At 41.7% G+C, this 12,769-nt stretch overlaps 1 long non-coding RNA gene across 1 annotated transcript; it reads right to left on the reverse strand.

Moving 5' to 3' along the window:
* Positions 1-4,367: 4,367 nt before the first annotated feature.
* On the reverse strand, positions 4,368-12,167 carry LOC125484835. Its single transcript, XR_007263659.1, has 3 exons — positions 11,915-12,167; positions 10,942-11,351; positions 4,368-5,008 (listed from the first exon to the last, which is right to left on the reverse strand). It is a non-coding gene; the product is annotated as an uncharacterized LOC125484835 (long non-coding RNA).
* Between the last annotated feature and the right edge of the window lie 602 nt (positions 12,168-12,769).

The following is a 12,769-nucleotide window of genomic DNA, read 5'->3' on the forward strand; positions in this document are numbered from 1 at the left end:
GGGGTGGTGTAGGAATGTGAAGTGGGGGCCACAGTCAGATCAGCCATGATTTTACTGAATGGTGAAGCAGCCTCAAGGAGCAACAGCCAACTCCTGATTCATATCCTAACTGCCTGCTATTAGTGCTTGTTGGAAGGATGCACAAGCTGATCCTCAATTTGTTTGGCCATTTGACAAATGTACCTTCCTTAGCCATCAAGTCTTGGAGTGGGACTTGAAACTGGAGTTTCCAATTCAGAGGTGAGGATGCTGCTCACTGCGGCACAGCCTTCCACATAGGGTTGCCAACTCTAATTAGTTGTATTTTTTGGAACTGTGGCTCACAGCCTCCTCTGGACCCATGGCCACCAATGGTTAAGACAAAACATCCATTCTTACAAATTCCCACCACACTCTTGTGCCAACTGGAAAGCAAAAATCACCCGCTTGATTTGTTAACTGTCAAAAGTTTTCTTCTCATAATCTGCAATATTTTTCTCACTGATATCCAAAAGTATCCATGAAAATAATTGCTAAAAGAAGTTAGCATCCATGACTTTTCTCCAGGGTTGCTCGTAAAAGGCTTCAGGAGATTAATCTTTAATTTCGAGTCAATCTAATCCTGGAAGGCTGCAACACTTGTTTCTCTCCAATTGGGTGTGCCAGGCACTCTCAAGAAGAGAAAAATTTGTTCGAAATTTTTAGTGCTAAGAACATTGAGAGAATTTTTTTTTTTTGTTCATTCATTCACTCGTTCATGAACATCGCTGGCTGGGCCAGTATTTGTTGCCCATTTCTGATTATCTTGGAGAAGGTAGTGGTAAGCTGCCTTTTTGAACTACTGCAATCTTTGGGGTATAGAGGTGCCCACAGCGCTGTTAGAGAGGGGGTTCCAGGACTTTGACCCACCAAAGTGAAGGCACAGAGCTAAATATTTAAAGCAGAATGGTGCTTGGCTTGGAGGGGAAAGTTCAGGTGGTGGCATTCCATGTGCATCTCTGCCCTTGTCCTTCTTGGTTGTGGAGGTTATGGGTTTGAAAGGGGCTGTATGGCGATTCTTGGCGAGTTGCTGCAATGTATGTTATAAATGGTGCACACCGCTGCCACTGTGATGGAAGGTGTGAATGTTGAAGGGATTTCATTTCTAGCGTTATTAAGAGATGTACAGGTTGAAAATCCTTTTTAAAGAAATGGTGTTGATCTTTCAGAGAATTTTTAAAAATCCATTAGGGTACCTGTCACTTGTTTACGCCAACATGGGTGATAGCTGCTGTGAATAGGCAGAACTACACTAGAAAGGGAAAATAAACAAATGGGAGGTTTCTCACTTGGGATGATCATGTGTTGGAATAAAGTTCCTGGAAAAACAATACCACCATGCTCCATAAGCACAGAGAAAAACTAACCCAGATGGGTGGAAGAGGCAGATGAACAATCTCAGGCCAACAGAAGAGTCTAGGCCCGAAACATCAGCTTTCATAGAATCCCTACAGTGTGGAAACAGGACCTTCGGCCCAACCAGTCCACACCAACCCTCAGAGCATCCCACCCAGACCCATCCCCCTATTTTTCCTGCTCCTATGATGCTGCTTGGCCTGCTGTGTTCATCCAGCTCTACACCTTCTTATCTCAGATTCTCCAGCATCTGCAGTTCCTACTATCACTGTTTCCCACAACTAGTTTTGCTGCTTTGACAAATTTCTAATGACCATGTGGTGTAATGTGAAGAGCTGTTGGCAACTCCATCACTAGGTGAATGAACAAATCCATTGAAAACCCACACTATCATTAATAGGCACAGCAGTTAGGGAAGAGACAAATCTCCTGCACTCACCATATCAAGGACATGAAACAGCCCAGTTAGTACATGCTATGTTAGGATGTAATTACTTGTGGATTGAAATCATCACTTTAAGCAATACTTTTAGCAGTAAACTCACACCCAAAGTTTTGGCTGCATTAATTTGAATGTCAAACCAGCTAATGTTAGCCTTCAAAACAAACATAAATAGAAATTGCTGGAGAAACTCAGCAAGTCTGGCAGCATCTGTGGAGAGAGAACAGTTAATATTTTGAGTTCAGTGAGCCTTCTTTATAGCCCTCTCGTAAATGCTGTCAGATCTGCTGAGATTCTTCAGTAATTTCTGTTTTTGTTTGCTTCAGATCTCCAATACCACACTTCTTTATTCTATTTTAAAGTTCACCTTTGTTCTGTTCTCCATTCCAAGATTTTTTTAATTTTGATTTTTTTAAAAATTTCAGTTTCTAAGTCTTGGCTGAGATGCAATAATACATTCCACATGACTGAATACAAATGAAATCACTAGGGATGGGAGTACCACGACTAAATCTGTCAATCTGAAATAAATAATGCATTTATATAAAGCTCACTTCGATGTGATGCTCGTTACTGGACCTTAAACTAGACATCCACCTACATTAATGCAACATGATTCCTCTGACTTGCAAACAATCCTTCAGCGAGTTTAGAGTTCATTAGAATAAGGATTCAACATTATGACATGATCAATCCATGCTGGGACATGCATAGTAGGCTGCACGGAACAATTTTACTAAGATAAATCAAATAAACAATTAATATTCCCTAGGGTGTAAATGAGATTTAGAGAGGCCAGTTATAGTACAAAGTGGAAGCTGGACGAATGAACTTTCTAAACTGTGTAAGAATCATTGGAATTACTATAATTACTATGTATGATAATCGGAAACTACGTACAGGTATAATAATTATATCTAATTAATCACCATGTATAAATATTATTATGTACCATTGCCATGGTGATGATTGTAAGTCACTGTTCATACTCCGAGCCACCTGCACCCAAAACGCAAAATAATTTCCACTCAATGAACCCAGATGGACATAGTTGCTCTGGGAGGCTCCTTCATGGCACTAGTTCTTTATGATAACTCAGAGCACGAATTACTTTTCAAGCAGAGTTGAGAGAGAGGCCGGTCTTTGTCTCTCTATTCATCCTTGGAAAAGACAGCCTAAGGAAGCCAGAGAAACATGAGAACATAAGCAATAAGTGCAGAAGTAGGACACAGGCCCCCTGAGCCTGCTGCGCCATTCAACATGATTATTACTGTGATGACTATTGCAACTGCACTTTTCTGGACAATCACCATATCGCTTGACTCCTTTCACACCCAAACTTCTATCCATTTCTGTTTTAAATACACTCAAAACTAAATAGCCACAGCTCTCTGAGAATTCCAAATAATCAAAGTGAAGATATTTTGGCCTCAAGAATACCAACTCCTTTTTCTGAAAACTCTGCTACCTTGTTTTAGATACGTGAGACATTTTGGAAGTTGCTGTTTCAAAAACACCAACATTAATTTGGAGATAGTAGGAACTGCCGATGCTGGAGTTAGAGCTAACACAGTGTGGAGCTGGAGGAACACAGCAGGCCTGGCAGCATCAGAGGAGCAGGAAAGCTGACATTTCAGAAAAAGCGTCCCGACCCAAAACATCAGCTTTCCTTCTCCTCTGATTCTGCCTGGCCTGCTGTGTTTCTCCAGCTCCACATTGTGTTAACATTCATTTGGATTTGTTTGGTCTTTTCCCCAAATGTTTGAGTCCCTCTTCCAGTTTAAGTCCAAACTACAAAGCTAACTCAGCCTTATTTTAAACTTTACTGTTAAACAGAAATGGCCCCAGCAGTGACCCGGATTACACTACTGACGGTGATTATCACCCCCAGGGAATATTTCTATTCACAGATTACCTTCCCTGTTTTGGCCAGTTATCAGGTCCCTGAGGTTTGCCATAGGATTACGTGCTGTACCAAAATCTAAAAAATCCACAGAATTCCTGCTGTCAACAAAGTCTGTAGTTGCAGCTAATATGTTAGGCAAGGCCTCCATCTCATAAACCCATGCTGATACGTTCAATTGCTAGAAAGATCAGATTCAAGCCTGTTCTTCCATCCTCTTTCACAATTTCATCCAACCTCCCCAGAGCAAGGGGTTCCTGGATCATTCATAGTTGCTCTTTAAAGATTACTGCTCTCAGTTATGGTATCTAGGTGTCTGATTAACTCCCCCATCCCTGCTCTTTATCCCATAACCCTGCTTGTTTTTCCTTCTATGTATTTATCCAACTTTCTGTTTAGACCTTGATGGAAGGTTTTCGATGTTCACCTCGGGATGCAACATGGGCCATCTTATTTGGAGACACCCTTTGAACACAATAGTAGTTATTGTTGTAACAACATCTAGGCAAAATAGTATTCCAATTAATTCTTTTAAGTGTATGCTCCTTTATCTGAGCTGGAAATTTGTGGATAATTAGAGTCACCTAAAATGTAGTTTATATATATATTTCTTAGTAGTATACCAACCACAAAATGAAAACATATACATTTTTTCAAGAACATTATATAATTTTAACATCCCAATCAAGGCTTTGTCCCATAAAATCCTGGTGGTAATCAGGCCCTGACTAATAAAATTCTATTGCATTGAGCAGGAATACCTTACACAGGAAAGTCAGTAGTTTGGTAAACGCAATAAAGGAACATAGCAGCTTGGATGACCTCAGCTCATTCCAAAGAACTATAGAAAACAATCAAGAAATTTTGAACAGTGGTCTCTGTTGTAACAGAAGCATGGCAGTCAATTTGTACAGAGTAAGCTCCCACATACAGAGCAATGGAATAATGGTCGGATAATCTGTTTAAATGACACAAAAACAGAAATTGCAGGGAAAACTCAATAGGTCTGGCAGCATCTGTCGAGAGACAGCGGAGTGAACGTTTCAGGTCCAGTGACCCTTCTTCAGAATTGTTTTAAAAATGTTGGTTGAGAGATAAATTTAGCTAGGGCTTCAGGAAGATTCACCTAGCATCTCTTCAGAATAGTAACACGTGAACTTTAACCTCCTCCTGAGGGGGAAAATCCAATGATGCAGCTTTCTTTAAGCTCTCTATAGCTTAAAGGATGACCATAATGCAGAAAGTGAAGATGCCCAAGGAACAGCATTCCAATAAAGATTCAGAGTATTCTTAGGGAAAGCAGACATAAAGAAATGGAATATTTAAAAACATTATATTTAACAGTATAGGAAAGCAATCAACCAAACACCATTCAAAGACTTTAGACAAACAAAGAATAACACTTCAGGAAACAAACATGTCATAAACTTTATATGCCACAAAGCTGTTAGCAACAAGAATAAATATGTAAAGATAGTGCAGGATAATGAAATGTACTAAGTCATTAAATCAGAGAATTGTATTTGAATAGAGAATTTTATGACCTCAATGTGTTCCAAAGTTCTTTACAGCCAATTATTTTTGAGGCCTTTTGTCGTAATTTAGAAAACTCATGTCAACTGCAATGTGAAAAATTCTGATTGAGAATAAAATTTGGCTGGAACACCAGGGTGAATTCTCAAATAAACACAAAATGCTGCAGATGCTGGAAATCTGAAATAAAAACAGAGAATGCTGGAGAGACTCAGTGGGTCTAGCAGCATCTGTGGAGAGACAAACAGTTAACAATTATGTCCAGTTTAACTTTCGAAACTCATTCTTTGTTGTGAAAAAGTCCGTACTGGACTCAAAACGTTAACTCTGCTTCTCCCTTCACAGATGCTGCCATGCCTGCTGGGTTTTTTCAGCACTTTTTTATTTTTATACCAAGGTGAAGTCCCCTGTTTTTATTTGTAATAGTGGCAGGGGGTCCACTTGTGAGAACCTCAGTTTAACATCTTATCTAATAGATAGAATATCAAAAGTGCGACACTCCCTTTAGTGCTGGAGTGTCAGGCCAGAATTTTACACTGAAGTCACCGAAATGGGACTTCAACCAACAACCTTCTGACTTGGAGGCAAAAGAGTTGCCCACATAACCACTGCTGATGGAATGCACCAATGCCATCTAAAAGGACAGGTCCATTAGCAAAGTCTGTTAGTAAATCATTTATCTGTAAACTATTTATCCAGGGACCCAGGAAATGTTGTCGGGACCTGCGTTCAAATCCTGCCATGGCAGATGGTGGAATTTGAATTCTCTTAATCTGGAACAAAGTGCGTAATGATTGATTGTCAGGAAAAACCTATCTGGTTCACTAATGCCCTTTAGGGAAGGAAACTGCTGCTCTTACCTGCTGGCCTACATGTGACTCCAGACCCACAGCAACGCGGTTGTCTCTTAACTGCCCTCTGAGCAATAAAAGGAACACCCACATCTCATGAAAGAATTTTATAAAAGCTCACAGATAAAATAATAATGAGCAAAGCACTCAAAGTCCATAAATAAAACCCAGAACATAAGCTGTTCGTGGTTTCTGAAAAAGATAGATGCATGGGGGTAACATGCCTTTTAACTGAAGTGCCACTTTAAATCCACAAAGCATTTAACAGGAAAGCTGAATAAACTCATGAGGGAGACAGGAATAAAAGCATTTGCTGATGGTGTAGGATGAAATACTGCAGGAGCAGGCTTGAATGGAACATCAGTATTGGCATTGACCTATCGCCAAATTGCCTGTTTGTATATTGTAATTCTACATAATTCCTGCTGGACATTTACATTTTATTACTAAAGAAGAATGCAGGGGACTGGGACGCACGAACTGCATAATGGAATGAAGATATAATGCAGTTTCTTGGCAAGCCATGAGCAGAACATTGTGCAGCGAAGGGTTCAACGAACCTCCTTCACAACCAAGGAGTTCTGAATGTCATCTTCAAACTCGAGTACAGTTAAAAGATTGATGGGCTCCAGGCTTCAGCAGAAGCAGAATGTTAGCCTTTGTTTGACAGAATCATTAACATACATCAGTTTGGTTATCATCTTCCATTTCATCACATATGATGGATCACAATTACAATGTCCTTGTTCAATTTAAACTAATGTTCCAAATTTGTCTCTTTAAAAATTATAGTTATTGAGTCCCCTTTATTCTTGAGAATCTTCACCAAGCAATTGGATCGGAGCAGCAGAAATTTTTTCCCTTTACAGTGATAAAAATGTTATATAAACCTTTACCCGGATAGAATCATTGAATGTTTGCTGCACAGTAGGAAGCTGTTGGCCCATTAAGTCCATGCCAGCTCTCTCCAAGACCCATGCAGCAGTTCCCACTCTTCCTTAGCCCTGTAAATAGTTTTCTTCAGGTGATCACCCAATTCCCTTTTGAAGACTACAACTGAATCTGCTTCCAACAAACCCTCAGACAGTGCCATTCCGATCCTAACTACTTACTACATTAAAATGTTTTCCTCGTGTCGTCATTGGTTCTTTGGTCAACCACCTTTATGTGGTGTTTAGCAACAAGGAAGAGCTCATATTCTTTGCTGTCTCATTGTACATGGTGATTGCTTTGAATACAGCGAGATAAAACTTTTAGAGAATCTAGACGTTACATTCAGAACAACTTTCAGAACTGCTCAGAATCACAAAATTGTTAGTGTGCAGAGAGGCCACACAGCCCTTGTGTCTGCCCAGATCTCTGAGCATTTTAATTTAATGCCAATCTCTTGCCTTTTCCCTGTAACCCTCTATGTTGTTAAACGGAAACAATCATCCATTGCCCTCTTCAGCATCTCAATTGAACCTGCCTCCACCACACTGATGTAGTGCATTCCAGACTCAAACAGTTGGCAAAACAGCACTGAGGAAAACCATACATATGTGTTTTGTCTATAAATGAACTATAAAATGTAGTCAGTGCACTAGCACAAGTGTGCCTAGAGAAGATTCACCAATGTGCAGCAGCACAGAAGTACAATTTATTGCTTCAAAAATCAGTGGATAAGAGCATTTCTTCTGTTAAAACTGCTTTGCTGAGCAGTATGAACAGGCAGAAAAATCCATATGATAATTTGAGGCTCCAAAGGCAGTCTTGCCAAGTTCTTTTGAGTTGCAGCAGTATCTCTACAGAATAAATATTTTTGAAGGAAGTGCAGCAATTGGAGTTAGTGGCAACACCAGATTTGACATGTGTGCTTGCATTATCCAGTTCTTCTTCAATATCACCTCTCTTATTCCCTTTGGTTTGTCATGGTGTTTATCTGATATCCAGTGGAAGTAACATACAGTCGCAGTAGATGGGTGTTTCAAGGCTAACATGAATGACATTTTTCATAGCAACTTTTAATGGCATACGTAACATGCAAAAGGGCAAGAAAAAACTTGACACCGAGTTAAATAAGAAGGAGATATTACAGCAGCTAATAACCAATAGATAGCTTGGTTAATGCATTACATTATAAAAAATAGACATAGTTAAAGAGACTGAGAGGTCTGGGGAAAAGTTCCAGTGTTCATGTCTTTTGAAGTCTGTGTCCACCACATTAACAGCATAAGTCTCATCAATCCTCCTTGTTACCTCTTCAAAAAACTTCAGCAAGTAATTTAAACACAATTTGCTGTTTACAAATCTGTGTTGGCTTTCTTTAATTAGCCCATATTTTTCAAAGTGACTATAAATAAACTGACTATGAATTGCTATGAAATTCAACTGATTGGCCTATAATTTCTGGACTGATCACCAAAGGTTTAATATTATTTTAATATTTAATAATTCTCTGGTCCTCTGGCACAACACCCAAGTTTAAGGAATACCACAAAATTACAGCCAGTGTCTCTATAATTTCCACGCTTACTTCCATCAGTCTTCCTGGACCTATGTCATCTGGTCATAACGCCTTATCAACTTACAGATAGCCTATTTATTGGCTCCTCCTTATTGATTTTATTAGTGTCTTCAAATATCTGAACCACTTCTGCTTTCATCAAGACCTAGGCAATACCTTCTTACTTGGTAAATGACAATTTTAAAATTAAAAAAAACTTAGCCAGGAACAAGATCGTGTGCACAGAAGTGGCAAAGCTTGTTGCATAATTACTTACTTACAGCAGAGTTTTGAATATCCTCAAGGTGATGGAGAATGAAGCACAGGCCAGCATGATTGGAGGCAGTGTCGGGTTGTGTGATTAAATAAAGGTGGAAATGGTTCTCTTAGGGATGGTGCTTAGGGATGCGATCAGAAGCTCACTGAGGGATCAAATACGAAAGCAAGCTCCAGCCTCAGAAGGTCATTAGGGATAGGAATACAGTGTGTGCCTAAGGAAGAGAGTTTGCAGTGAGAATCAAACTTCCCAATATTTAATTAGAAGAAATTTCTGCTCATTGAGTACCAGATATCACAAAAGTGATAAGAGACAACAGTTAGAGGCAGCAGGGGAATCAAAGGGCTGTAGTGAGATAGCGCTGGGGGCCACCAGTTTACATGTATAAACTGATGCTGTATTTTCTGATGATATCTCCAAAAAGCAACGTTGAATACGGAATAGGACGGGACCAAGAAAATGAATGGCATCAGAAGTAACCACGTGAGAATGCTTGTGAAGCCATTGCAGGTAATATTCTAGCTACGAACAGACATGTAAAAATGGAACAAGGCTCACGTGGCCCCATACAGTTGGAAAACCTGAGTGGAGAATGGTGATCAACAATACCAATGTCGCAAAAGAGTAGAGACAAATGAGGTGAGATAATTTACCTTTTATGCAATCAAACAGGAAATCAATTGTGACTTTGATAGGAGCCTTTTCAATGCCATGGTAGGAGCCAAAAACTAATTGCAGGAATTCAATAATGAAGCTTCAGGAGAGATAGAGAAAGAAACAAATGGTATACTGATGAGCTGAAATGAAGAAGGGTTGGGGGGGACACTTGGGAGGGGTACAAAAGCCAACCAGGACCATTGGCATTGACAACATGTACCTGTATTGTATTGTCCTTGAACTAAGCTGTTCATTTGCACCAACTGTAGAAGCGATTGCCTCTCACAATTTGGACTTTACAACCACAACAGACAAGGCTCAATGACAGTTGTCCTTAAAGTTAAAAGATGATGGATCTTCAGGCTCATTAACAATGAATATGGAGATGGTTAAGTAGCCTCAATCTGGATGCAGAGTTGGAGAAAGTTGGGGCATTGGAACTCATGATGTCATAGAGTCATGGAGCTGTACAGCATGGAAACAGACCCTTCGGTCCAACTCGTCTATGCGACCAGATATCCTAAATTAATCTAGTCCCATTTACCAGCATTTGGCCCATATCCCTCTGAACCCTTCCTATTCATGTACCCATCCAGATGCCTATTAAATGCTGTAATTGTACCAGCCTCCAACACTTCCCCTGGCAGCTCATTCCATACATGCACCACCCTCTGTGTAAAAAAATTGCCCCTTAGATCCCTTTTATATCTTTCCCCTCTCAACTTAAAGCTATGCCCTATGGTTTTGGACTACCCTACCCAGGCTATTCACCCTATCCATGCCCCTCATGATTTTATAAACTTCTATAACGTCATCCCTCAGCCTCTGATGCTCCAGGGAAAATAGCCCCAGCCTATTCAGCCTCTCCCTATAGCTCAAACTCTCCAATCCCCACAACATTCTTGTAAACCTTTTCAGAACCCTTTCAAGTTTAACAATATCTTTCCTTTAGTAGGGAGATCAGAATTGAAAACAGTATCCAGAAGTGGCCTAACTGTACTGCCACAATATGTCATCCCAATTCCTATACTTAATGCACTGACCAATAAAGGTGAATGTACCAAACACCTTCTTCACTAACCTGCCTAACTACAACTCCATCTTCGAGGAACTATGAACCTGCACACCAGTGTCTCTGACTGAAAACAACAAATGCTGGAGATCACAGTGGGTCAGACAGCATCCATGGACAGAAAGAAAGCTAACTTTTTGGGTCTAGATGACCCTTCATCAGACTTGAAACATTAGCTTGCTCTCTCTCCATGGATGCTGTCTGACCTGCTGTGATCTCAAGCATTTGTTGCTTTCAGTACAGATTCCAGCAACTGCAGCAATTTGCTCTCCCAGGGTCTCTTTGTTTGGTAGCACTCCCCAGAACCCCACCATTAACTGTATAAGCGCTGCCCTGGTTTGCCTTACCAAAAAGCAAGACCTTGCATTTATCTAAATTAAACTCCATCTGCCACTCCTCGGCCCACTGATCCAGGTCGCCGCATGGACGGATACTGCTCCTTCATGTTCTTCACAAGCAGCAATGATACAGTGACATCAAACCTTCTTAAAATTAACAAAAAGGTCAGTGCTCTCCACAAAGTTCCTTCTTGTATGGATCCTTCCAGCTCTTTAGACTTGATGCCACACTGTTCAAAACAATACAGAAGCGACATGTACCTTGAACACAGTCCTTCATCTCCCAAGAGGGATGGGTGTCATCTTCACTGGAGTCAAGAACTGTAAAGTGGGATTAGAATATTTAGGTTGATGACTGATGACCAGGCCAACATGATGGTCTGAAGGACTTTTTACCAAGCTGTAAAAACTCTATGACCCTAAAGATTTAAACAAAAAAAGCAGGTTAATGCATACATCAACCATGATTTTTCTTGATAATAGAACAATGCAGAAGGGCCGAATATCCTTGTGCTGAAGTGTTACTGATGGACAATATCCATGATCAGCACCTCGGATAGCCAATCACAAGACGTCAGGTTTAGGCCAATCAGGGACATACAGGAAAGCGGAACGAGGTGTCGTCCAATGGGTGGGCGCAGGTTAGAGATGAGGGCGGTGATGAACGCCGGGGACGTCCAATCGGAAGGCGCACCCGGGGCAGAGGTCAGAACGCCGGTGTAGAGGCTCAGCCAATAGGCAACGGTCTGGGGGCGGGGCCGGTGAGCTCGTGCGCAGCCTCGGCAGCGGCTCCGGAGCGAAGGCAGAGAAAGACAAGACGGTTGTGGCGGCGGGAGCTGGAGCATCGAGGGCGAAAGACAGAGAAGGCACAGTACCACACCCTCCTTATCCACACACAGACACACACTTCTCCCGAATAACACGGCGAGGGCGAACCCAAAACGGAAAAAAGGGAACCCGGCCGGAGATTAATGTGACGGACCCTTCCCGGTGCCTCGCCATCTGACCCGGTGGAGCTGGTTCGAAGGCCCCGATCGTACTTGTGCCCCGCCGCTCGGTTATCTAACCGGACCCGGAACTCGGTGGCCCTCCCCCTGAGAAAGAGATAGAGGGGAGGGGGGGGTCGGCGAGAGACGACTACAACAAGCGTTTGAGGGATCGGCGACGCTATGGGTGAGTGTCGCGCCCGCGCTTGCGTGAGTGCGCTCTCTTCTTCCTCCCCCACCCCGCGCGCTCTGATTATAGCGGGGCTGGGAGGGAGAGCTGCGCATGTGTAAAGTCGGCTCCACCCGTGGGGTGTGGCGCGAGGTGTGTCTCGTGAGTGCGCATGCGTGAGCTGGCCGCCTGTCCAGCCCCAGCCAAAAGTCCGGGAGGCGCCCACGTGCCGCTCAGGGAAGCCATTGTAATCATTAAGATGATTTGCCGTGATATCCGTCAATGAAGGCGTTACCAGTTTTGGGAGGGCTCACCAGGCAAGGGATTGTGCGTAGAATGGTGGGACTCTAGGATGTACAGAGGATTTTTGGGCTTTGGTAAACATGTCCATAGATCCTTGAAGACGGAAGGACAACAGCGTTAAGAAAGCAAATCGGTGGACAAACTCAGCAGATCTGATAGTATCTGTGTTCAAGTTTGAGTCCAGTGACCCTCCTTTAGAATGGTTTTTGAAACCATTCAAATCATTTTATGTCTTTCCATTTCCATATGTGTAAATGTAATGTTTTCTTAATGTAACCAAACTAATTTGCACACATTTTGCAGAGTCCAGAGAATGTTTGTATGTAGAAAGGTGTGGGTTTTTTTTTGTCGTTCTCAGTTGTTTATAGGTACCCATAAG

The sequence above is a fragment of the Rhincodon typus genome, chromosome 1, assembly GCF_021869965.1.
Source record: "Rhincodon typus isolate 14 chromosome 1, sRhiTyp1.1, whole genome shotgun sequence".
NCBI classification, from domain to species: Eukaryota; Metazoa; Chordata; class Chondrichthyes; order Orectolobiformes; family Rhincodontidae; genus Rhincodon; species Rhincodon typus.